Source organism: Plectropomus leopardus, chromosome 16 (assembly GCF_026936395.1).
Source record: "Plectropomus leopardus strain MGB_pleo_1.0 chromosome 16, ASM2693639v1, whole genome shotgun sequence".
Taxonomy (NCBI): Eukaryota; Metazoa; Chordata; class Actinopteri; order Perciformes; family Serranidae; genus Plectropomus; species Plectropomus leopardus.
Window position 1 is genome coordinate 10,634,117 of NC_142191.1, and position 25,090 is coordinate 10,659,206.

At 40.1% G+C, this 25,090-nt stretch overlaps 2 protein-coding genes across 3 annotated transcripts in view; one reads left to right on the forward strand and one right to left on the reverse strand.

The window, feature by feature from the left end:
• mtmr9 (myotubularin related protein 9) overlaps positions 1-25,090 on the forward strand; it is a 100,134-nt gene that overhangs the window by 12,044 nt on the left and 63,000 nt on the right. For both annotated transcript variants that reach the window (XM_042504003.2, XM_088089074.1), the window contains exon 3: positions 16,114-16,256. The gene's annotated coding sequence lies outside the window, so the exon portion shown is untranslated. The remainder of the gene's footprint in view (positions 1-16,113; positions 16,257-25,090) is intronic.
• xkr6b (XK related 6b) overlaps positions 1-25,090 on the reverse strand; it is a 76,344-nt gene that overhangs the window by 9,584 nt on the left and 41,670 nt on the right. The gene's annotated exons all lie outside the window — the stretch shown is intronic.

Consider the following 25,090-nt stretch of genomic DNA (forward strand, 5'->3'; position numbering starts at 1 on the left):
TTCTTGAACTTGTCATAGGATGCATAAAGTAAGTATAGCAATAGCCTCTTTTTTAAGTGCGCCACATGACCCATATTGTAAATTAGATGGGCTGTTTTCTGGGTTTCATAACAGTAAAGTGACTGGTGAAGCCAGGGAGACGGAAGGTAATGCAGCTGAGAAGTGGCAGCTAATTGAATCAAGCTCCTGTTGCCATCAAAGCTGTACCACTGCTTTGATGGCATTGTGTACTGCTGGGCAAAAAAAAAAAATGTAATATGCTCAGGGCTGTGATATAGCTAATTAAGATCCTTATCTTCTTTGGGTATGGATTTTGAAATGTGGTGCTACTGTCGGAGCCACCAATTAACGTGTGAGAAAGACGAGTAAACAGTGATGAGAAAAACATTTATTGGATCGAAGTCTTCGTGACAAACATCACGCCGCAAGCTTGAAAATGCATGTTGAAAAAGAAAACACTGCAAATTATCCAACAAAAGAAAATAAAGGCAACAAAAAGAAGGAAAACTGCAGTCTGGTGGGCTTTTATCCTCTCCAATCTGTAAACAACTTGCTCTTCAAACATGTTAACCCAGAGAGAAAACAATCACTGAAACCAGTATGACAGTTATAGTGGTTTATAGTTATCTTAACAGTGGATTCAGCTATTGCATATTGGGTGGTAGCTGCAGGGCCTATCTGCCTGAGCTGGCAGAGTGGCCAAATAAATCCAGCACTTGATGTGAAGGCAGTCAACCGAGGACAATAGTGTAGCAAGGACAGAAATAGACTAGACAGTAGCGCTCCCCCTAAACAAATTGAGAGGCCATGGATCTAAATTCAGTCCCTAAAAGTGAGTAGTAAATTCACTGCAGCATAGCAAACAAAAACCAGAAAATGCTTATGAGTGGTTTTCAACATAATTAGCTTCTGCATTAGCTTTTGGGGAAGAGATTGCTGTTTAATTTGAAATGAGGTTGAGAGCAGTGCACTGTAAAGAATGCGTCGTCTAGTAGGGTCTGATTGCTTTTGGTTATTGTTTTGGCTAAGATAGAAGCATTAACTACTTCATATTCTCCATATAACTCTCAACAACTCACTAGACATTCAGATAAATGTAATAATGTGGATGTCAAATACACCTGTTACACGTAAAAAGGTCTGACAGCATGGATGACTGACTGAACGGGCCTACTGGACAGAGGCCCAGGGGCCCCTCTGGCCTTCGTGTTCAGAACGTCACTCAAATTAACACATAACAACCAGGAAGAGACTAAAAAATGAAAAACAAAAAGAGAAACAAAAAGACCACAAAGAAATGCAAAGGAACTGAAAAGAGACATCATATAACTACAAAAATGGGCAAAACAACCACATTGAGACACAAAATACCTACAAAAATAGGCAAAACAACAGCAAACAAGCAAAAAAAACTACAAAGAGACATAAAACAACAAGAAAGAGACTACAAAAGGAACTACAAAGAGACTCCAAATAACTACAAATGTAGTTTGTCACAAAGTCACAAAGTGACCAAAAAGGCTCAGAATTAGCTCAATAAGACACAAAGGATTGCAATAAACACAAAACAATCACAAAGAGACAAAAAAAAAACCCACAAAGAGATGCATAGGAACTGAAAAGAGACACAATAACTGCAAAAATGGGCAAAACAGACAAAAAGTGAAACAAAATGACAAAGCAGCATAAACAACCAAAAATTCACAAAATGACCTCAATAAGACACAAAATGACCAAAAAGAGGAAATTAGCTCAAAAAGACACAAACAGCTAAGTCACAAAACAGCCATAAGGACTCACACTACAAAGAGACATAAGAACCAAAAATATGCAAAAGTACTTAAAAAGAGACATAAAACAACTATAAAGAGATACAAAACAACCACAGAGTCTCAGTGTCTTCCTGGTGGGGCCCTTTGCATATCTGTGCCCAGGGGCCCATTGTCTCATAATCCACCCCTGCCTGAGAGGTAATTGCTTCTCACTTTCTGTTCACTTATGCCCACCCAAAAATGATCTCAACATACGCTTTATTTTCCTGAGATCAAAAAATAATTATCTTACAACCACAAAAAATGTTTAGATATTGTTTGCATTTGACACATTTGCTCTGAATTGGAGAGAATGGATTCTGAGTTTGTTATTTTTTGCTGAGGACTTTTCTTGCAGTCACTGAATAATTATTTCACGTTCAAATTCACCAGCATGATCTACGTGATATTTATAAGAAAATATATAGGACACATCTGAGTACAAACTAAGAAACTAAATTGGATTCTTCCTTCTTTGGTTTACAACAAAGCTCCCTCTGTTTCCCTTTTGTTTTTCTGACAAAGTTGGCAAACCTCTACATGGTCCACTCTGTCAGTCAATTAGCTAACCTGAAAAGACAGCCAGAGTTTTCCTGACAGTGGGAGAGAAACTGAAGAAATGAAACAATGGAAGAAAAACTTCTAGCAACTGTAGCCAGGTTTGTGTGGAGACGTGATGACTCATATAAAGATGTGGCTGACAAATACGCAGTGAATCATTTCAACATTCATGCGTATTGTTAAACCATGTACATATTGTATACAGTTATTATCCACGCTTTACTGTAACAAAACATACACAAAATATCCCTCCAGGACTCTGGCATCCTCTACCCACTAAGCTGCGGCTCCTAATGCATAGCGTAATTAAACACAGAGAAAGGTCTGGCTGGAAGAGGGAATATAGGAGCATTGGGATGGTGGTCTTTTTTGGGACAGTGGACAGCGGCAACAAGAGAGGGGGTAAAATGGACCAAAGTTTTTTGGGATCAATAGCTCTGGGCAGTAAGAAGCACCATTATATCCAGAGGTAAAGGCTGGCATTCCGTGACATTTTCAGTCGGACTGGTAAATGTCAGATCGAGCAAGTCAACCCCTCTCCCTCACTAATGACATGCCACAGAGACCTACACAGGCCCTTTGTCTCTATCCCCCCAATTTCCATTAGTCTGTGTGTTCCACTGATACGTCTCACTGGTCTGTAGTGCCTCCGTCAGAAGCAGTAATCTTCACGGTCTCCATAGCTGCTTCACTTTGAAAAAAACGAGACTCCACAGCCATGATAGCGGCTCTGTGAGGCTGCGCTGGGGCACAGCGGGGCCTTGAGCTAAATGCTAATGGCAGCATGCTAACAAGCTGATGCTTAGTAGGGGTATAAATCACAAGTTTCATTACATTATAATGATTCTTTGGACGACAAAGCATGGGGCCGTCGCAAAAACTGCAGTATTGAAATTAGCGGTGGGAATCACCAGAAGCCAGACGATGCGATATTATCGCGATAAATAAGTCACCATACAGTAATATTGCGATTTTAAAAATTATGCAATATGCTAAGTATTGCTAGAAAATGTATTGTGATGTATTACCTTTTATGAAGTACAAATTATACTCCCCAAAGAAAAACTTGTTTTTGTTGTTGTTGTTTTATCTAATAAGATAAAAGTTCTCAGTATGTTCAACTCACTTCAGTCATTTTTATTGCAGCGAAATGTACCTAGTGGCCTGAAAAAAACAATTGATTATAATTAATGTCCAAGGCTATCAAAAGTTTAATTTGTATTCATGATTTTACTAATTTTTACAATAAATACATCAATACTTGTAACTTTCTGTAACAATACACACAAAAACACAAAAATATTGATGTAATTTGCTATATCAATTTTTCCCTACCCCAAATTGAAATATTGTGCCACTGACAAGCCATCAGCAGGGAATTGCATCACAAGCACCTGACACAACTGCTATTGTCATTTTTTTTCTTTTTGTCATGGGAGCACTGCTTTTTTGCTTCAAATGCCGGCAGTATGACAGGGCGCCAAGGTAGATCAGTCAAAGAAAAAAAAAAAAAAAGACCTGATCCTGCACCCAATGAAAAGTTGTTAAAATTCTTTCTATACCACATTCTTTGGAACTGATCCAACAATTGTGGAGACATTTACGTCAAAACCACCTGAATGTCATAGTGGCAGTAAAGTAAAAGTTATGGGAACACAAAAGTCTTTAGGATACATCATCTTGGAAACATAAATGCATGTAAAGAATTCGGCACCAATTCATCCTGATGTTGAGGTGATTGCCAGGATAAATGAAAACTTAACCTAGTTTTGGTGCTAGGAAAAACTCCTGGAAATTCAGGAAATCACTATAGTTGATCCTCTGGCAAGTGTCTGAACTAAATTTCATAGCAATTGAATGAATTAACAGGCTTAAGATGCCATCCCTATTGAGCCACACCACTAACATGGCTAAAATAATGTAAGTAATTGCCATGGTCGATATAACAAAATATGGATATTTGGTATGACAATCCCTCACTTACTCAGGATCAGCAGTGCTGCTCACTTGGAAATTAATTAGTATCAATACTACGAACTATCATTCATTTTAAACTTCTGTATGTGCAATAATTCACACTTTAGCTCCAATATTCAAGCACTAAAAGTAAATGAGAGTTCTCACTATACACATTCACATCAACCTGTCTCTTCGTCAAGACACTTTATTAGTTCATATTCCCATGGTTTCAGCAAAAAGAAAAAAACTTGTACAGTCGAACACTTTGGGCTTCACGGCTGTCAGAAAAATCTGAACTCACTCCATCACAACACACACATAGCGCGTGCCTCCGCAAGAATCTCACACACATCCCGCGATTGTGATACACACTGTTAACACTCCCACTGTGCCTTTTTCAGATGTAGTAACACAAATGGCTCTCCAAAAATAAGCACACACAAATACTCACACAGTCACACACACGCACGCACAGGCATACTTGTCAGCGCTGTAGGTAATAGGGGATTTCCTTTCTATTCCAGACACATTTGTCAGATGGATCTCTCACTGTCTTCCTCCCCTCGCCTCCCGCCCTCGCACCACTTAGGCTGCGGTCCACTCCTTGATGCCCCCCTACCCACACACACACACACACACCTCCCTTTTAGCTCCATAGCTCCTCTACAGGGCTCCTCATGAATTATTTGTGGCGAGATCATAGCGATCGCTCATGGCTCGTTAAGCAGCGTACGCATGGCCTAACAGCTCGACGCTGTGCCGGGGTCGTGTTCCAAGCTCAGCCGTCTGCCATTGCTGTCGAGACATGGGCAACCATTAACCCCCCCCCCCCCACTTCACCACGCACATGCGCAATCACAAATCTTCAGAGAGATTGCATCCGAAATTGACTAACTGAGGTCAGATATCGCTGTGACGTACATATATGAAACTGTAATTACAAGGTTTGCATGAGTACACATTTGCAGATCTGAGAGTGAGGGACAGGTGGATACACACACACACACACACACACACACACACACACACACACACACACACACACACACACACACACAGACACACACACACACACACACACACACACACCATGTGGACGAGGTGGCCATGTTGTTCCTCCCTCTCCTCCAAAGTCATTGACCGATGAGTCATCCAACCACCCTTACACTAATCCCTTGAGTGGGTGGTTAGACGGATCACACACACACACACACACACACACACACACACACACAGACCTAGCCAAGTTTAACAGCATCTGTCTTCTAAGTCATGCTCGTGGGAAGGCTCAGCTGCTCAGACTGCATTCATATCTTGTCATAAGCTGATTCATAAGAAGATCACAAGTACCATTACAGTGGCATGAAGCAGAGCTTATGCATGGGCTGTTTACAGGTGGAATCCGGTACAACACTAAGCACGGGGGACACATAACATACGCAAGGCCAGAGGGTTTGTGAAAGTGTGTGTGAGTAGCCTAAAGGTGGAGGCAATGCCAGCTGCAATGAGTCACACCCTGAGTCACTCCAAGGGGCCACACGTCGACTCTCAATGAGGTTTAAACCTCCTTTATCAGGGAGATTTACATTTCTCTTCTCTCTTCTTCTCTTTGCTTTCTGTGTCTTTCTGTCTTTATATAACACCCTGCAGTTTCAAAGACAGTAATTAATATTATTCCTAGTGATACTGATTTTCGAAGGAGAAAGTCGTCTTTTCACTCAGCTGTAGAGCTTTGATCAGTCACAAAAAAATCAGACCAAGCTCTACATGCACCCGCATGATTCCTGTCCAAGCCCAACCCGAGCTCGAACCACGGCAGCGGTTTTGGAACCGACCTGATAAACCCTTTGAACTCTGCAATAGAAATGGTCCGCTAGTGCCTACATTGTTTTTCTTAGGGATGTCCCCAATTCTGATCTGAGTCATTAGATATTGAGTATCTATACTGAATCCCGATCGGATACTTGTATTTACCAGGATAATGCTGCTGCACAATGCACACCTCAGGTAGCCTACTTTAAAGTTACTAAAATCAATCCAGTGTATATACTTGACAGTTTAATAGCTCTGCAGTGCAATACAAGAAAAATGTCTCCATCCAAACAGTTCATTAAATTTTTTTAAATTTTTTTTTTTACAAAAATAACTAACTAAATTAGCTACAAATATTTTTAAATGGCTCTTATCACAAATCCACTTAGTGCAGCATTTGTTTTTTTTTCAACAAAATAACAAAGTTAACTAACTAAAAAATGTCTTCAGACATAGCTCTTGAATCCACTTAGTGTAGCATTGTAATGGAAGTACACAACACAATAAATTAGTAATATAATCACAATTCCCCTAAAACATAGCTGAACTGGAATGCTCCTAATCATTACAAATAGAAATTGGTCACAATTCCACTCATTACAGCGTTGTAGTAAAACTAGTTCATTAAAAATAAACAACAAAAATTTCAGTTTCACTTAAAGTGAAAGCTCAGATTGAACATAAAAAAAGTCCACTTGTCAAATATCTCTCTTTGTCTTTCCCTCTTTATTCAGTCCTGCCATTTATACACAAGACCTGCAATTTTTCATTAAATAAAGACAACAACAACAAAAAACACTGATAACAGTGTTTTGTTACTCAACATGTGCCAATATGTCCAGCACCAAAGAAAGCAGTTACAGCAGACCTCTCTTCAACTCAGTATCTCAACTACTTATTTGGAGGAAAGGGAAAATATAGCACAGGTGTTTTCAAGAAGTTTATGTATGTCAAGACGTGGGATTTTTGCCCCTTTCAGAAACGCTTTGTGGCTCAATGGGCTTCCACTTTAACAGTGTAGCACTGATCCTACATCAGATATGTCTTTATTCTCCTTATGGCGGTGAAAAGCCCTGGATGAAAGGCTCGCTGAGTTGAGATCCGAGTCCCACAGGCGAGTCAGATACACTCGCATACAAACACACAACGATCTGTGACCGGTGCCTTTGGGCGATTGCTACACCGAGAGCTGCTGGAATGTTGAATGGAGATCGAGGTTGACATGATGCGAGCTGAAAGCAATGGGGAGCGGCAAGCCGAGATGAGAGATGCTGTGTCAAGTCTGCTCCACCCTGTCAGTTCTTGGAGCGTGTACTGGTTAACCACCTCTGACGTCTTGACTAAATATTATCACTGTAATTATAACACCTCACACATATTGTCTGATAGAGGAAGTGGCTTATTTACTTTCTTTTATTTCCTTTATTACTTCATTGGAAATTATTGAAGAATAATGGGCCTTTTTTTTTACAGGAAACATTACAGCATGGCACAGTGGAAAAAGCACAGTTGTTGGCACTAATTTGTTGAGCCTTACCTATCAATTGTTTTTCTTAATTTAACGATTATTTTTTTCAGATAAGTCGACTGAAGACTAATTTATCAATTAGGCTGTTCTAAAGACAATTTTTTAATTACGCAATTATTATTAATAAAAAAATAATATGAATAGATATAAAAAAAATCGTCTCATTAATATTTAAATTATTTTATTAAGTCTTCTCTTAAAAATAATATTAGCAGCATGGCAAAGCAAATAGCAAAATGATTATGACAATGAAATATTTCATCACTTGAGTATTTTGTGGCAGCCCGCCACAAATTCATGCAACACACTGTCGGAGCGCCGAGCATACTGTTGTGGCTGAAGACCACCAGGTGCAGTGAAAGTAGAACTTAACTCTTCAATGCGCTGGGTCTAAAGGTTTGCATTTACACAACCTGCATTCTGCTTCTCTACTCAGTCATTGATCTGATCAGGATCTAGGCGTTCTTTGCTCGATAGAGAGTAGTCCAGTCTTTATGCTAAGCTAAGCTAATGGTCTCCTGGCTGTAGATCTTTTCATCTAACCGTCAGTGTCAAAAGGTTTTCTCGATCCCGTGTACAGATCACAAACACTGACCCCCAGCATGTATAGTAGCTCTCCTCTCCACAGCTGCACTCTTTCTATTTTCCTCTCTGCACAGCCAGTCATTTGTCACCATTAGCAACGGTCCTCAGGTACCCCAACTCATTGCACTGTGATCATGTGACATTGTGCCACCACTAAGACGAGAAGGAAGCAAAGAGAAGAGGGTAAAAAGGGAAATCTGGGGGAAAGAACGCATAACAGAAAGTAAAGAGGAAGAAGAGTGGACATGTGAGAGCCAGAGGGGAGGAGGTGTACACGAGTCACGTGATCAAGGCCTCTCTTGTCTTTAGATGGACAACAGCCAGCGATTCAGGCTGATCTTAGATAATTTGAGGCCATTCTCCAGTAATGGACTGAAGCATGATGCGGATAAGGAGGTGCAGATTCTTTATCAGTGCTAAAGAGAAGCCTTTCAGATACAGAATGTTATTGATCACTTCAGCTGGGCATTAGCAGCTTTCAGCAATGATGGGGCTGCACTATCCAATATCCAGATGGGTAATCAAATGTAGGACAGACTTAATTAAATGATTGATTGGATTCAACAGTTAAAATTAAAACTACATAATGTGCCTCTGACCAACAGATTACACAAAGAATGAAACACCAAATCTGCAGTCACCTTAGTGTGAACTCTAAATCTGAGAGGTTTAAGAAGTAGATATAGCTTCTAACATCTCCCCAAAACATCCTTACGTTCAAAACACTCTTCCCCAGAATAGCAACATTTACAGCATAGTTTTCACCCTATTTTGCAATTCATAGTTCCACTGTTGTCACTTAGATGTCACCTGGATCCTGTGGTTCGAAAAGTTTAATGTGAATCCAAATGATCTGGATTTGGAAATCCTATGTTTTGCTACTGGGTCAGCTAATCCATCTTACTTTTGTGGCAGTTTTTCAAAGCAACAGTCAGTTGCTGATGGAAACATTTCAATACAAAAATACAAAAATACAAAATCTAGATAACAAGTGCTCTGAGTGGGATTACACATCACAATGTAGACTGATAGCTGTGTACAGGGCATGAAGAATAGTCAGTGTGGGGTCATCTGAAGTGCTTTTATTTGATGAGACAGTAAACAGCATGGAGGACAGGACAGGACAGATGTTAGAAACAAATTTTGACTGTGTCAAAACAAAATTGACAGCTTTTGGATGATTTCTTGGAGACAAACTCTGTTTTTTTTTTCACTTTGCTGTATGGAAAGGCTTAATAGATAGCCTAAAGGCAGACAAACCCAGTGACCTCTTTTAAATCTCTTCTTTAAACTCACTTCTATTGTTTGTTTTTTTCTAAACTGATGGTATTTATTGTTTCTTTTGATACTGTTTTATCCTCTTTTATACCTTGTACATGTTTCTTAGATTTATTATTGTTTTTATTATAAAGCACATTCTTACTTTGTTTTAAAAGGTGCTATCTATCTTTGCAATCGAAAACTGGTTTACATGATCTCATTCAGTTTTAGAATATATATTTATATATTTTTTTCTCTTTTCTCTCTGAACATCTGGGTCCAGGTTTTGCATGTCACAAATCTATTGTGTATTAGAGAATAAAAAGTCTAGCACAGAAAGACACCTGCAAAACTGCAGCTTTTAACAAACTGATAAAGGAAAAAAGTTTGTTTTCATTATCAGTGAAAGTGCTGGATATTGTTTTGATCATTAGATAAATCTTTTTGGTCTTTAAAATGTCGGAAAATAGCTTAAAATACCCACCACATTTTCCAAAACCTAAAGATATTCAGTTAAACATCACATGAGACAAAGTAGAGCCACAAATCCTCACAATTGAGAAGCAGGATCTAGAGATTGCTCAACATTTTGCTTGATTTGTTAATAATCAGTATATTTGCTGATTAATTGATGAATTGTGTCAGTGCAAAATAAAATAAAATGTTACTTGCTGTAAGCTTCTTCTCACCAACTGACTGCTGCTCTGCTCTCATATTCATTCCTTTTGATTTTTGAGGACATGGCTTGGCAATAGCTTTTTGATTTGTTGTTTTTTTTTTTTTTAAAGGTTAATGTGTCAGTTGCAGTAATATTTATGAATAACGCTCTCAAACACACAGCACATTACAGCTGGTTTCACAGCTCCTCATATCGAATGTGCTGTAGAATCTTTACCCGAGGCGCACACACAAAACATATGGCTACTCCTACCATGGAGAAGACTTTGACAGAATGATATCAACTCTTAAAAACCTGAGCAAATTGTTTTGATTTTTTATTTGATTTCTTTCAAAAACATGGGGAGAAGGCAGTGAGCAACTTAACAAGACATGGCCCAAAAATAAGCAAATATTACTAAAAAAGTTATAAGAAAGTTGCCTCCAAATAATCAAAAAAAAGAAAAAAGTTAAAAACAAGAGAATTACCTAAAAAGGGCTGAAAATTACAGTATATATACACTTAAAGTATATGTACAGTATATATTAAAGTAGATACTTTTCTGGAAATTTTTTTCTGTTTTTTGATAATGTTCGAGTGAGTTAGCCTCACCTGTGTTTTTGTTTGTTTTTATCTTTATTGTCACCTTTAAATGATTTCTTTCTTTTTTTTTACCATGTTTATGAAAGAAATCAATTTGCTCGGTTTTCAAAGGGTCCAAAATCTTGTGAAAGGCGTCTGAATGCAGCGCAAGAAAACTGATGTTGAGCCAGGTTTCATAGGGTTAAACATTTGGCTTGGCTGTTATTACAGTAACAGCAGTCTATTACTCTATGGCCCTTTGCTTCCTAAAAATGCTGTCTTTGGAGAGAAATGCCCTAATAGCCTGAAGTGAAATCCTCTTTCTCTCTGGCTGTCTGTCTATCACACTCCGTCTCCCCGCCCCTCATGTACTGTTTTTGTGGCTGCTCTGGAAGGGCCAGATTATGTACGGATTAAGAAGAAAAGGCTTGACCCACTTGCTTTTCAAAGAGCGCCCAAACCAAAAAGGGCTGTGTGCGGAGGCTGGCTTCCATTCAGTGTCAGCACTTTCTGTTGCAGTGTGTGAGACACTTGAAGCTCATGTTTATTGGTCTTAAGACTATAATTAGCAGGGCTGGCTTATGGTCTGAAAACCTTCCCTGACTTACTGATTGATTGAAAGTTTTCTGTGTCCCGCCACTATCACATAACCCCCCCAAAAAAAGCATAATCACATCATTTTGTTATTATTCAAGGTTTGATGCTTGCAGGTTAGGTGGTGGCATTATGCATGTTTCAAAAAGATAACACGTGGATGGAGAGCCAAGTCAGCACACATGCAGGAAAAGAGGGTGAAAGTAGAAGGGTTGGTGGGTGTTTGGGGGGGGCAGAGATAGAGAGGAGAGGCAGCGGAGATAACAGCCAAGAAAGTGCAGGCGAGAGGAGGAGAGAATAGAGAGAAGTGACAGTGTGATGTAGTGATGGAGGAAGTGGAAGGAGGCGAGAGGCAGCGGAAAGTGGCAAGACAAAGACACAAGGAAAAGCTACTAGAGGTAGAAAAGAACCTGGGGAGTGAGAGGAGAGTGAGAGGAGGGGAGTGAGAGAGAATGAGACCCAGGAGGTAAACTAATCACCGAGCACGCAATGCAATTTTCTGGCTCTGTGCCTCCACTCCACCACACTCCTCCCTCCTTCGCTCCCTTCCTCCCACCATGCAACCCCCCCCCAACACACGCACACTCCTCCTCCTCCTCCACCTCCTCCTCGTCTCGGGGGCTCTTTTTACTATTCCACTCACACACACTGTCTCTCCTCCTCTATCTATCAGGCTGTACCATTTCAGAGCTCCCCTCTCCTCGCCAATACTGCCCAGTGATCCCCTCTGGCTCCCAAAAATGGATTGAGCCACTCTGGCTATCAGCATTTACAATAATATACAGCACATGAAGGAAAAGGAGGCTTTTTTAAAATAATTACTCTTATTTGTGTGATATAAATATCTTATATGTATGATAGTATGTGACAAGGTGAATGATGGGAAAATACAGTCAGTAAGAAGCGAGAAAGATGCAAGACACGATCTGTCTGTTTGCATCTGTGCACGCGTGTGCGTAGCGTGCCTTTCCCCCCGAGGTGAAGGCATTTAGGAAACGTTTGATAACGCTGCAGTAAAGGTTTGAAAGTGTGTTCAGTCTCTCTCCCGAGAGCGTCGGCGGTGCCTGCCTGCCTCACTGTTTTGCAGCGCCTTGATGATGATGATAGATGTTCGCTCCAGACATGCAAATAAAGGAGGCGGCTCCCTGGAAGTGTGCACATGCTCACACTCACCAAATGCATGGGCGCACACACACACACACACGCAGCAGCACATGTTTGACTATGATCAAGTCATCCATTGATATATTAATTTTCCTTTTTAGGGAATGTACCCGTGGGAGAATGCAGAAAGCTCCCACACACAGCCGCCTCAAAACTGCCCTATTTTCACGCTGCGCACAGACTGGAGAGGAAGATTTGTCACATAATGCGCTACTTTGAAAGATGGGAGCTCTTCTTCTCTAAGAGCAAGGTGTGAATGTATGAGAGGGAAGTGAGCATGCTCATTATTGACATGCAGTATATGTCACCTCATCCATCATAAGTGACACTGCTTTCGCCACTGAGGCTTATAGGGACGCACAAATACACACACACACGCACACACACTTAGTGAAAGACACAGGGACAGACTGCAGGATCAATTTCAACCAGCTTATCATATTCTCACTCTTACACGATAGTATCAGCGTGTACACTCTCTCTTTGTCTTTCTGTCACATGCAAGCTCTTTTTTACACTGCATGTTCAAGGCGGGAATGTTTTGCCTCACTGTTCTGTGTAAAAGATACCGCTGCAGAAGGGGGAAAGGTTTGTCTCGCCTTTATTCCGGCAGTGAAAGTAGTAACAATGCTGAATTGACGTCTGTGTAAAAGAGACAGCCAGCAAGAAAGGACGGTGTGACGTTTTGACGAAGTGTTATGTGCAACCAACCGCAGGAGATTTAAAAAGCATGCAGCTAGTAACTAGCTCTACCAAATCGCATAAACTCACATCCACCCTATTTTGTACCTGCTGTCCATCCTACACTCCACCACACCCTTCTCCACAGCTCCACACAAGGGTGTTTTATTTACAAAAAAGTAGCAGTGCAAAAACACTTTAAGTCATATTTTACAAATTGGCATGGAAATGGCTGACTCACATGATCAATATTTTTGAGAGTAAGACATTTGCTGAACAACATGTTGTTTTTTTAAATTGATATATTATCAGCTACTGTACATTTATCATAAGTTTCAGCATTAAGGAAATTCGGCATTTCCTTGTTGTTGAAGGAGCTCTTCACAAAGTTGCTGGTGCTGCACCCCAGCCTTTTTAATATTTCCTTACGTAACCAGTACAACGTAAAAAACAGAAATGAAATATCAGAAAGCTAGCAAAGAAAGTTAATTCTTCACAATGGAGAAGGATTGGACAAACAAACATAAATTTTACAAATAGTGTCTGAGCCTTTACTCACCACAACTGCAGACGGTTCCAGCTTTATTTGAAACAGACACAGAGCTTATTTTCTAATTCCCTGATATTTTTATTTTTAATCTGCTCCTATTTGCCCTGATAAATTTAATTCATCACGTCATCATTTCATATGCAACACATCCCATATTTATTTCAAACTGAAAGTCCCCTTTCAGTTCAGTTGAGAGAATCCCTTGACTTTATAAGAAAAGGCTTTTATTGTGAAACATTTGCAGGAACTTGTTGTGGAGAGTTCAGATACTTGCATGGTTTATTACAAAAACAGACCTCACGCACATTGTGAAAGTCAAGCGGCGATGACTGCTAGTGGACAAATGTGTAGTCTGTCATGTCTGTATGCAAAGTCACAAGACAAGATGCAAGATTTTATGACTCCAAAATCATTGTGACTGTTGGAATCGACGAACATGCCATGTAGTCTGAACCAAGCATTACATGTCAGGCTCATCACACCTCTTTTGCCTCCGAAACATCGGCATGCTGTCAAAAAATCATACACTGGGGCCGTTGTTATTTAGGTTCTGTATAAAAAAAAACACAGCTGGCATGATGAAGGGTGTCTGTTGCAGCCTGATCTCTGTGTAACAAGGGTTACACACACTCACACACACACACACACACACACACACACACACACACACACATGTTCTAAGATGCAACTGTATTAGTCTGTAGCAGAGACCAGCATGTCATTAATACGGCTGATGCATTACAAATAAAACACCTGTACTGCATGCATGTCTCTTCCTTTCCATAAGAAAAAAAGACATACACACATATGTGCACACACAATCACATTTTTACACCAGGCTTCACACCATCAGACAGTGTCACTATGGGAAAGCCGGGAGCCCCGTGCTAACCTGAGGGGATCCAATGACACAAAGCATATGTGTGAGCCCCCAACTGCTACTCAGTGACAGGCCCACTGAGCAAAACCTGTTGTGACAAATCAAAATGTCAGCCTGGCAGGCGCAGGGAAGGAGAGACAGAGACAGACGGAGAGGGAGAAAGAACATTAAGTGGCCACCATAACAACTAATCCAGACACACTTTAGCTATGCGGGGTACTTTAAGGTCACAGACACGCACCAGTGCAGTGAGCCTGCACAGCAGACTGAGAGAGAGATATAGTTACTGACAATGAGGAAAAAAATTAAGAGTCATCATAGTTTCCTTGAGGAACACACACACACACACACACACACACATAAAGCTGTGCTGAAAAAAACACCTCTCTTGCCCATTCCAGCATTTTCAGCCCCATAAACAGCTTCCTCCCATCACCCAAACACCGGCTAACACAATATGATATAAATCCTCTGAGACAGCAGCCTGGATTCACAGTGTCAGCTTTTCCAGCTCTTAAAATGCACACACACAAACATACATGCAGAGCAGGCACACATGTACACACTCGGGTAGGATGAGAACTTGAGGGTCGGCTCTACCTTTCCTGGCTGCAGGGATGGTGAGATGGAGGATAGAAGGAAAAAAGAGATGTTTGTGTGTGTGTGTGTGGCGGGGGGATGGGGCCAGATCGATAAAGGTGTCCTGGGAACCCTTTCCTTTCTTCCATGAATCTATGCAGGGAAGATCGGATGCTGACAGGGCAAAGCCCCCCTTTGGACATCAGATCCAGGCCTCTGCCCCTTCTGAAGGGACTTAATCAGGGCAAGGAGTAAATGATCGTCTGTTTGAGCAGACGCAAACATCCCTCATGCAGTAATACTTGTCATATCTGTGAGTATGATAGCAGCCATATCTCCTTGTCTGTGCCTCAGGGTGAAAAGGAAAGGGCTGTGATGTGCGATAAGATACATACTGTGTGTTGACAGGGGTGTAGTATGTATGATGTACTGACAACATGACAAGAGGGATGTGTGAGTTGTTATAGAAATATTTATTTATTTAAATCTTTTTCCTCTTTTATTGACTCAAACAGAAAAAAAACCCCCAAACAATTCTAGCAATTAATTGTCATGTAAGTGAGTCCCGCTATTTCTAACCCCCAACCTCACCAAAACTAAAATCAAAATTGAAACCAACTCCTCACCAGTGCACGACTCAAACAATATTAGAAACAAACGTAGTTAATCTCTCGCAACTTTATCTATACTGTCATCTCACACAGACAACATGTAATGTTACACTTACTGTTATGGGCCTAACCCTGGGTCAACATGAGACAAAACAGAAACTGATAAAGATGGTAATTTAGTGGCTAAACAATTCCTTTATTTTCTACAGTTTTGGGTCAATTTAAACATGCATGATTTGATTATCTGTGCTAGATGTTGTAATTCTAAACAATGCTTTTTATTTTTATTCGTTTCCAGGACATTTGAGATAAACTCCTAATGGCTATTTAGCCAGTCATAACTGAGGATTTAAGGGGCAGCACCTAAGGACAAAGACCTTCCCACCTGCAAGACACGCCTCAGCATGAGTCACCTTATCTTTCAACTGCAGTCTGCCTAAAGTAAGTGAAAAGCTCTAAATAGAGTTAAATATTATTTTGCAGTAACACGGTTTCATTTCCTTCCAATCATGCGTACCCTTCTACCTGAAAGAGCCAGCACACTTGTAAACCTGAATGGAGCTATGTTTCCCTCCATTAAGGCTTGTTCTGCCTGTCATGTGACATGGTGAAACACAGGTTGGCCATTACCGCCAGAGAGCACTTTAGGTTCAGTGGGTGGAGGCAGAGAGAGATCGGAGGAAAGAAGAGAGGGTCTGTGTTTGTATGGATGATAGTTTAAATGATGTTGTGTTTGATGTGTGTGTGTGTGTGTGTGTGTTTGTGCTTTTGAGAGAGCGAGCGAGAGAGAGGTTGCCAATAAATGTGAGCTGAGTAAGTGAATAAGAAGAAGCAGTAAGTAATGGTCAGTGGAAAAGGTATGACTAAGATGGAGTGGATTTTCACACATCATGAAAATATGACATCATGTTTATTATTAATAAATATACTGTATAACAGCATAACCACACATGCATTTCCATTAACATTAATTAGCAAATGCATACTAAATTCATTGTATCCTCATGCAGTGGTTCACATACCTCATGGTAATGCACATGCAGTGGTTTGTATGATATTGTAAAATTAGCGCCCCACAAATGGTGGTTTGTACTAAACGTAAAGTTACATAGGCTAGTTTAAGGCAAGTAAAGTTATAAAGGTTAAGATTAGCAAAAGAAACATTCTTTTGCATTGTAAATTTATGTAGGCTAGGTTTAGGGAAATTAAAATCAAAACGATGTATCTTAAAAAAACACCCCGCTAAATGTGCTAACTTAAGCCCAGCGAGATTCAATGACGTGATACTACATAATACTGTCAGTCTCCGCCAAAGCAGCACTAAAATATTGTTTAAAATTAGTGTGCATCAATTTTGAAAGACAGACTGAATAAGAAAAGGACATAAAAAAGAAGTAACCACTGCAATATATTAACTGGCCTACATTCTACTTTCTACTGTTGACATGTGACATACCATTGAGATAAAACAAAACTGAAAGGCAACTTGTTCACTGCAGAGCCGTGTGCACAGCTTTGGTCTACTGGCAACGCGAAAGGAGTCCAAAGCCTACTTTTAGCTGTTTTTTCCTGTGTTAAAAAAAAAACAACAACTGTACACGTGCTAATTTTCTGCGATAAAGGGGTATTATATAGGTTAGGTTCAGGAAAAAGAACATGGCGACGACACACCAAAAATAACTCAAAGTGTACTTGGTTTCACACGGTCCCGAACACAGGTTTCCTGGGAAAAAGTCCTGTGACTGTTTGACCCACCTGCCACCTAAACTTGCCCCTTTACATGAGCTTTCCTTATTTTTTCCCATCAGTGCATTGGTCACATGATCGCAGCCTTCCTGATAATATGGCACATGATTACATGTGTTACATATGTATGAACAGTGCATGAGAGCAGCCTGCTAAATTATATATAAACAATATAAAATTTATTTTACTATTTACTCCATATGTTACAAATAAATTTTTCTTTTCCTATTTTTGTCTGTGCCAGTAAACCTTTAGTTCTCCTGTATAAAATGTGCAAATACACACAACTAAAGAAAACATACAGACTTCATACTGCTTCAACAACACAGTATTTTAACAACAATGTTAAGCTAATTTGAATAAAATTAAGACAAAAAGACAGCAGGAGAGAGAGAGCATCAGAGAGAGCCGGTGACTCCTGGGAGTTGCTAAGTGATGGTAACTGGACTCCAACATGTTGCAGTCTGGGAAGTCTCCTGATGAATAGAAGGGAGAAAGGGCAGCGGAGGAAGGATGGGAAGGAAGACAGGAGAAAACCTAGCGGCGTAATGTGCGGGCACATTGCCAAGGCGTCCATTTCATTCACAAAACCCCTGAGCATGTCCAACCTCAGGCTGAACAATCTGCTCCTACTCAGCCCGGGGGAAAAGGGACAGGAAGCTCCTCACACTCCTCCCTCTCCTTGCACACTTTCATCCTCTCCTGTTTCTCCTTTGTTTTTTCCCTGTTTTTCTGGATCAGGCTTTCCCTGCCTTTTATTTTTTGCAAAGTCCTGAAATGTTACCTTCTTTTATGCAGCATCACTTTGTGTGTGCCAAGACCAACCAGCCAAACTAATGTTGTTTTGGGACTCCCACACTGAGTTTTATCAAATCTTTTTCCAAGTGTGAAATCAGTAATCTGGCATGATACATATTACATTTTTCTTTCTTTCATTTTTAAATGAAACGAAATCAAATGTTAATTGTACCTGAAGACTGACCATCAGCTGCCTGGGCTGTGAAACTGCTGCTATTAACTGAAACAAATTTCTGTGCCAATATTGCATCCCACTAACGTTACAGCAGACTCTCCAAAATGGAAAAAAGTGGTTTTAAATTTTTCATAAAAAGCATCTCTCCATCCCATCCTACATATAGCGGCTCAGCTCACCCTGACCCTGTGGTAATTTGAGTCGGAGGAGACACTTTAGCCTGTCTGGTCATCATTTTGACCCCCCAAAATGTGAGCCTGTAAAAGATGATCTGAAACTATGTCCCAATGCATAAGCACATGGGTGTATTTTAAAATGTAGCTTTTTCTATGCATTTTTGTCCACGTGCAAACTGCATTTTGGGTAATGGAAAATGTATCTTATGCAACTCCAACTCCATCCAAAGTGAAGATTTTCAGGAATTTCTGATTTTCACTGTTGATGCATAGACAGGGAGTTTTTGGCTTGAGATGTCAGTGTGTGTACCGTTATCTGCTTTGCGAGGCATCGCAAAGAACGTGACATTTCTGGAATAGCGGACATAACCACAGTAGCCCTGGTTCTAACCTTGCTAACAGGTCTTTAAACTGTGCTTGTTTAGGTGTACAGTGAGGGCTCATTTATGTGCTACTTTAGATATGTATGGAGCCTTCTGTTCTGCACTCACTTCATCCATATTTGTGCACTTTTTTTTAAAGCTTATGGATGCGGAGGAAATGGAGCAGTACCGCCAGAGACTGAGGGGGCACTGTAGCGTAGTTTGAGCGAGATATGACTATATGAGACTAAGAAGACATTTAAAAAATGGTGGAACGTAATGCATCAGTAATAAAGTGAAAATAATTCGATGTACACATGTCGCTGTGTATACGCATGTATTTTCTGGCCTCAAGGACCACTGCTGTCTACAGTGTTGTGTCTGTTAAAAAAAGTATTACAAAGTTGTTCACCGTTGTCTCACTTGTGTGAAACTTTTGACTCATTTATTTGGTGTATCCATGCCAACACGGAAGTATGAGGGCAGTGACATTTCTGTTTGAAATGGACAGATCTATTTTTGTGCATAAAGTAGAAATGAGCCCTCTCCACTATATTACAGAATTAAAGCTTCAGTATGTGCCACTGAGGTCACTGTTCCAGGTAGACTTCAGGTAATAGCTTTTGTTCATTCTTCTGATTTTCCAACATCTTCTTCTTTGTCATCTTTGCATGGTTATAGGGTTACTGATATATTGTCATTTTTGAACACATGGACAACATGGACTTTGCATTTTCATTTGGACAGAGATTCTTTAATAGCAGTGCTTGGATGGATGTGATTTTTTTTTTTTCTAAAAACACAGGAGCTGTCTCTTGAATTTTATGTCAAGACACAAAACACACCTACACATACAGCCAACACAATAGGTACAGCTTGCAGCTGCCCTGATGAGATGTTGAAGGTCACACAATTATAGCACGCAAGAGCAAACTCTTTCAAATTGCTCTTTTAAATGAGCTTCACACAAAGCAAACCATAAAATGTACAACACACAGCTGAGCTTTAACATAGATTTGTTATTTACCTGTGGATGCATATTAGGGATGAAACAGTTTCCAGTTTCACAACAAACTGCTGTAAAATTCCTGACAGTTAGTATAAAGTAGATTTGCTGAGGAGTGCTATTTCACACATGCAGGCATCAGGTATCTTTGGTTGGATGAGGTAATACAACCCATGGTGTGTACCACCTATATTGCCCATGTGGCTAGTTTTATATGGGGAGAACAAAAAGATAATTGAAACAGAGTCACTGAACACAAATATGCCACACGAAATAAAGACTACCCCATGGCCAAGCATTACAAACAGCACCATGGATGTTACCTGGACTCACCAAAAGCAGTAGGTATAGTCGCCATAGAAATGCCTGAAGGGGGGCATATAAAGAAACTGTTGCAAAGAGAAACATTTTGGATCTCCCAACTAAGGGCTGTGAAGAGCTGGACCATGTGCCATATCTGTAAAATGCATTTGTTTTGATGTAATTTTTCTTTTAAATTATGTGAATATCTGAAGTTATTGATTATTTCTGATGAATTTGCTGTTCTGGAACACACTGGTGCTTTGTTGGTAGTTGATCTGATTATGTGCACACTCACTTCATTGATTGCACCTGTGATAATTATCCAGTGCTACACTGATTGCCTGCCACCTGACACCAGCCCCGGTGTATCTGTGAGCTGCCACTTGTTTTTATGTCCTGATGAGAACTGTGAGTTGAAACGTGGCCATTTATTGTTGGCTTTTTAATTTTTGCAAAGCTTTGTGCCTTGGTATTTTTTGGTGATAACTTATTGATGACAAAGCATATGGTCTCAGATATCATATGACAGTTAGTATTACTGTTTAAATTTTTAATTATCATTAAAGCTTTGTTTGATTATGGTGCTTTGATACTGTCTATCGCCAACCAAAGTTAGCAACAGTCTCCCAAACGCAGGTGCAGCAGCAACATGGGTTTGCTTTGTTATTCCCACATGTACAGAGTGGGTGTGCAGCAGATTGTCCATTGTCCTCATCAACAGTGACACTGACATTTGAGCAAGCATTTCAAACACAGCTTATTAAATATATATATATATAACAATAATAATTTTATACATAGCACCATTAAAAACAGAGTTTATAAAGTGTTTTGACAAGCAAAGCAAAAGCAGAAACAGATACTGAGGAGGCCGTAAAACAACAGAGAGCCAAAGAAACATGAGTGAGACAAAACTAGATAGAGTTCAGATAAAATTAAAACAGTGACAAAAATTGCATGATGCAGTATGCAAAATGTAAATCTCAATTCATGCAAATAGAGACCAAATATAAAATAATATAAAAATAAACAAAATGTTAAAATCAATATTTATGTTTTATTTAATAATAATGATGATAATAATAGTGTATGCACATTCGACATGGTTGTCATATGAGGTATTTATTTTAAAGTGTATGCAAACAAATAGTTCAGCTAATTTTCTTTGTGTTTTTCTATGTAATACTTGGTTAAAATTATTCCAGTTTGCATTTTAATACTTTTTGGATGGCACATTTTAAGAATACTGTGATAATACTCATAATCGTGATCATTTTGGTCATTAGAATCGTGGTGAAATTTTGTGCTGGTTCATCTCTAATGCATATTTATGTATGTGTGGATTTTTCCACACAAGCTTAAAATTCTGCAGAACTTCTTGTAGGGTAAGATGTTACGGGTGGGTGGAATACCCACACAGACATTTGGGTCCAAAAAAAAGGTGGAAGGATCAACAAGGACAGCAAATTTTATGCAGCATGATTTTGTGTTTGTTAGGCAGCAGTTTGGAGCTTGACTTTAGGAGCGGTTTGGGAGCTATAGGGAGAGAGGAAGATTTGGAGGAGGAGGAGGAGGAGGAGGAGAGGAAGAGAAAGTAGGACAGAGATGTGTGGGCCTGGCTCTGGAAGGACGATGGCTCTAATCAGGACTGAGCAGCTGCTATTACTCCAGCGCTCTCTCAGGGAGGGCAGGCAAAACCCTACTCATGCTTTAACATCAAGGAGGGAAATCTAAATCACACAGGCTCCTGTTGGAAGCAATGTAAAAAACAGGATTTTCTCCTGTCTTGCTATATTAAGACATGGTGAGAGCTGCGAATTATTTGGTAGAGTTGCTCTGCAGATGAAAAGGATCAAGGTGGAATTGATGAGAAACCTTCTGTGAACTTCACTCATTTGGACACTGTCTATTTCACCCAAATACAGTGATTGGTTGAGCTAAACCCCTCACGGCAGGCTTGTCAAGCTTTGGATTTCTCAGCATGCTAAAGTTGCGTGCCTGCGAGTAAGAGCGATACTCTGCATTTAATGAGTTTGGGGAGAATTTTATTCCTTTCCAAACCAAAAACATGAGTAATGAACGGAAGTGACAGTCACCAGCTAGAAATGAGAAGCCTGCTTTTTCTGCATCTGTTGGAAATCAGTGTTTCTGATGTTTCAAAAATGACTATTTCAAGTTTCATTTTTGCTTAACGGCCAGATCAACAGAAACCATTAGCCTGTTAATTGCGTCTTGGGTGAGTCAAAAGTCAAAAGTGGAAACATCTATGTCTGTCTGTTCACAGCTGGCATTGGAATGAGTCCTGTGCTACCACTTCTGATCGGATCTGACTTCTCCTCTCTATATGCAACTAAACAAGAAGACTAGATCATTTCATCCACCATTGTGGGAAACTGCGGCTGCAGGAGTGTTAGCTCTGCGCCAAGGATAGTTGTTGAGACTCCTCTCACCCCGCATACACAGTGACAGGACCAACTTTAAAGGCCAAGACACATCAAACTGACATCAAAGAAGTAGTGGTGACAAAGGCTGACTGTTGCATCACCTTACGTCGCCTGTGTTTAGGCCAAAAAGTTGCCCTTTAACAGACTGCAAAGACTACAGCCAACAGCCAACTGGCATGTACTTTTTGCACCTACGTGAAAGGAAATAACTCTCCATAGCAGCAGGCAGCTGTAGTTTGTATTTGTCATTCAAAAAGGGAAACCAGAAGACTGACAGGATGGATTCAATGAACTAATCAGTCATTTAGCACATTAACAACACAACCCTATGTTTCAAGGATATTTATAGTTCAGGAGGAAACAATAACACAAACAGTTACAAACCACTTCTGCTTAAGAGCTCAGCTGCTGAAAAAAGTAATTTTACCTAATATAACAAGTTTATTTTCATTCCCTCTTGACTTTAATTGTTTGTTTGCTCTCCTCAGTCCAGTTTCTCTTCTTGTGCAATGAGCTGATCTGACAATCTTAGTGATTTCAGTCACCGACAGGCTCAAAACAGTATTGACGCCGATTCAGTACTGTATACTGACTCTGCTGATAAAAAGCAGACAAAGGCCAACTACTGCTAACACCTCAAAAAACTAGAGCAGCAGACAATAACTGATGACCTAAAACTGACCAATGGCTGACCTTTGGCTTGGTGTGTCAGGGCCCTTAGCACCTTATGGCTTTTTAATGTAACAGTTATGAACAAGTTAAATGACAGAGTCAAGCTATTTCAGTGTCTATATACTGTATGTTTGTTGGGCAACTACCTGTTCACTGGGAGGACAGCAGGTCCGGGGACAGTCATTCAGCACTGTGTCTAACTTGTGTAACAGAAGCAACAGATAGTTTAAAAAATAAAGTAAAATTGTTAAGTTTGCTTATCTGGCGGAAAGTTGGATAAGTAAGGACATCAGCTGAGTAGGCAGTCCTTCAATGTGGCCCTAGTTATATGAGCGTACACACTGCTGAAATTGTGACAGTTTGCTGCTCAGACCACCTCTAAATGTGGTGAGTGACTGGATCTTAAGATACGTTGAGCTGTCCACTTGTGATCTGATCACCCAAGACCTATCGGGGTGGGTTCACAAACAGTCAATTAGTTGTCAAACCTAGAGCCACAATATGACTTACATTAGGAATAAATAAAGATACAGTTCTTGATAAGAAGACACTATGTCCCAGCTATCATCAAAAACTTATTTTTCATTCGAACTTTTTCACATCAGCCTCTAAACAGCACACAAATTGTTTTTCATGCAAGTCACCAAAGCCCCAATCCCTGTAGCAGACCCTGTAGCAACAACACCCAAAAACACCTCACGCTGAAATATTAAATAGCAAATGGGAAGCGACAGTGTCTCGAAAAACTCAGCGCTTTGCGGGGAGAAAACAAGCTGTCAATATCTGCGCCCTGGAAGCACATGAAACTTGAAGGAGACAGACAGACAGTAACAGAGATCTAGAAAAAGAGAGAGATAGAGGACACACTGACGTCTCCCTCACCGTGGGCTAAGATGCTCGTCTCTGTCAAGGGAATGTCGATCTATATCGAAAGTGGAAAGCTGAATAAAAGGTGTGTTGCTACCGGTGTTCACCCAGGAGTGCATGCAGGGTGAAAATCCGACAAAACTCTCCTCTCTTTGCTCCTCTGGCTCACTACGCTTAAAATATTTGGAGGGTGAAATTGTTTGACCCTGAAGTTTTGAAGCCATTAAATTTTTAACAGAACTGTAAGATCTTTTTCTTTTTCCGAACAAGACGAAAATACTCTGTACATCCACAGGATACATAGCGTGAATTAACATCCACACACTGTGCTGTTTGATGGGCCCAAGTGTGATACAGTTGTGTGTCATCATTTGCTCTTGTAATACAGCCATCTGTTATGTCCCAGACAACTGTTTGTATGTGTCAGACGTTGAAGAAATGATATGCTCTAATTAATTCATAACGTTTTTTTGTTTTGCAGAAAATGATCACAAGGAAATTCAGTGATAATTAATGATAACACATGCTATGGATTTTGCACCAAAAAAGCCAGTGTTTGGAGTCAGGAGTCAATATTACTGATATCATAAGACTCTACAATTGCCTTCCAGGTGGTGGGCCCACATAACAAGATGGAGTGTGACTGACACAGATATAAATAGACAGAACTGAGAATTTTTAAGCAACATTTCAAATGAAACGACTATTTTTCTGTTGAGGGCAGCA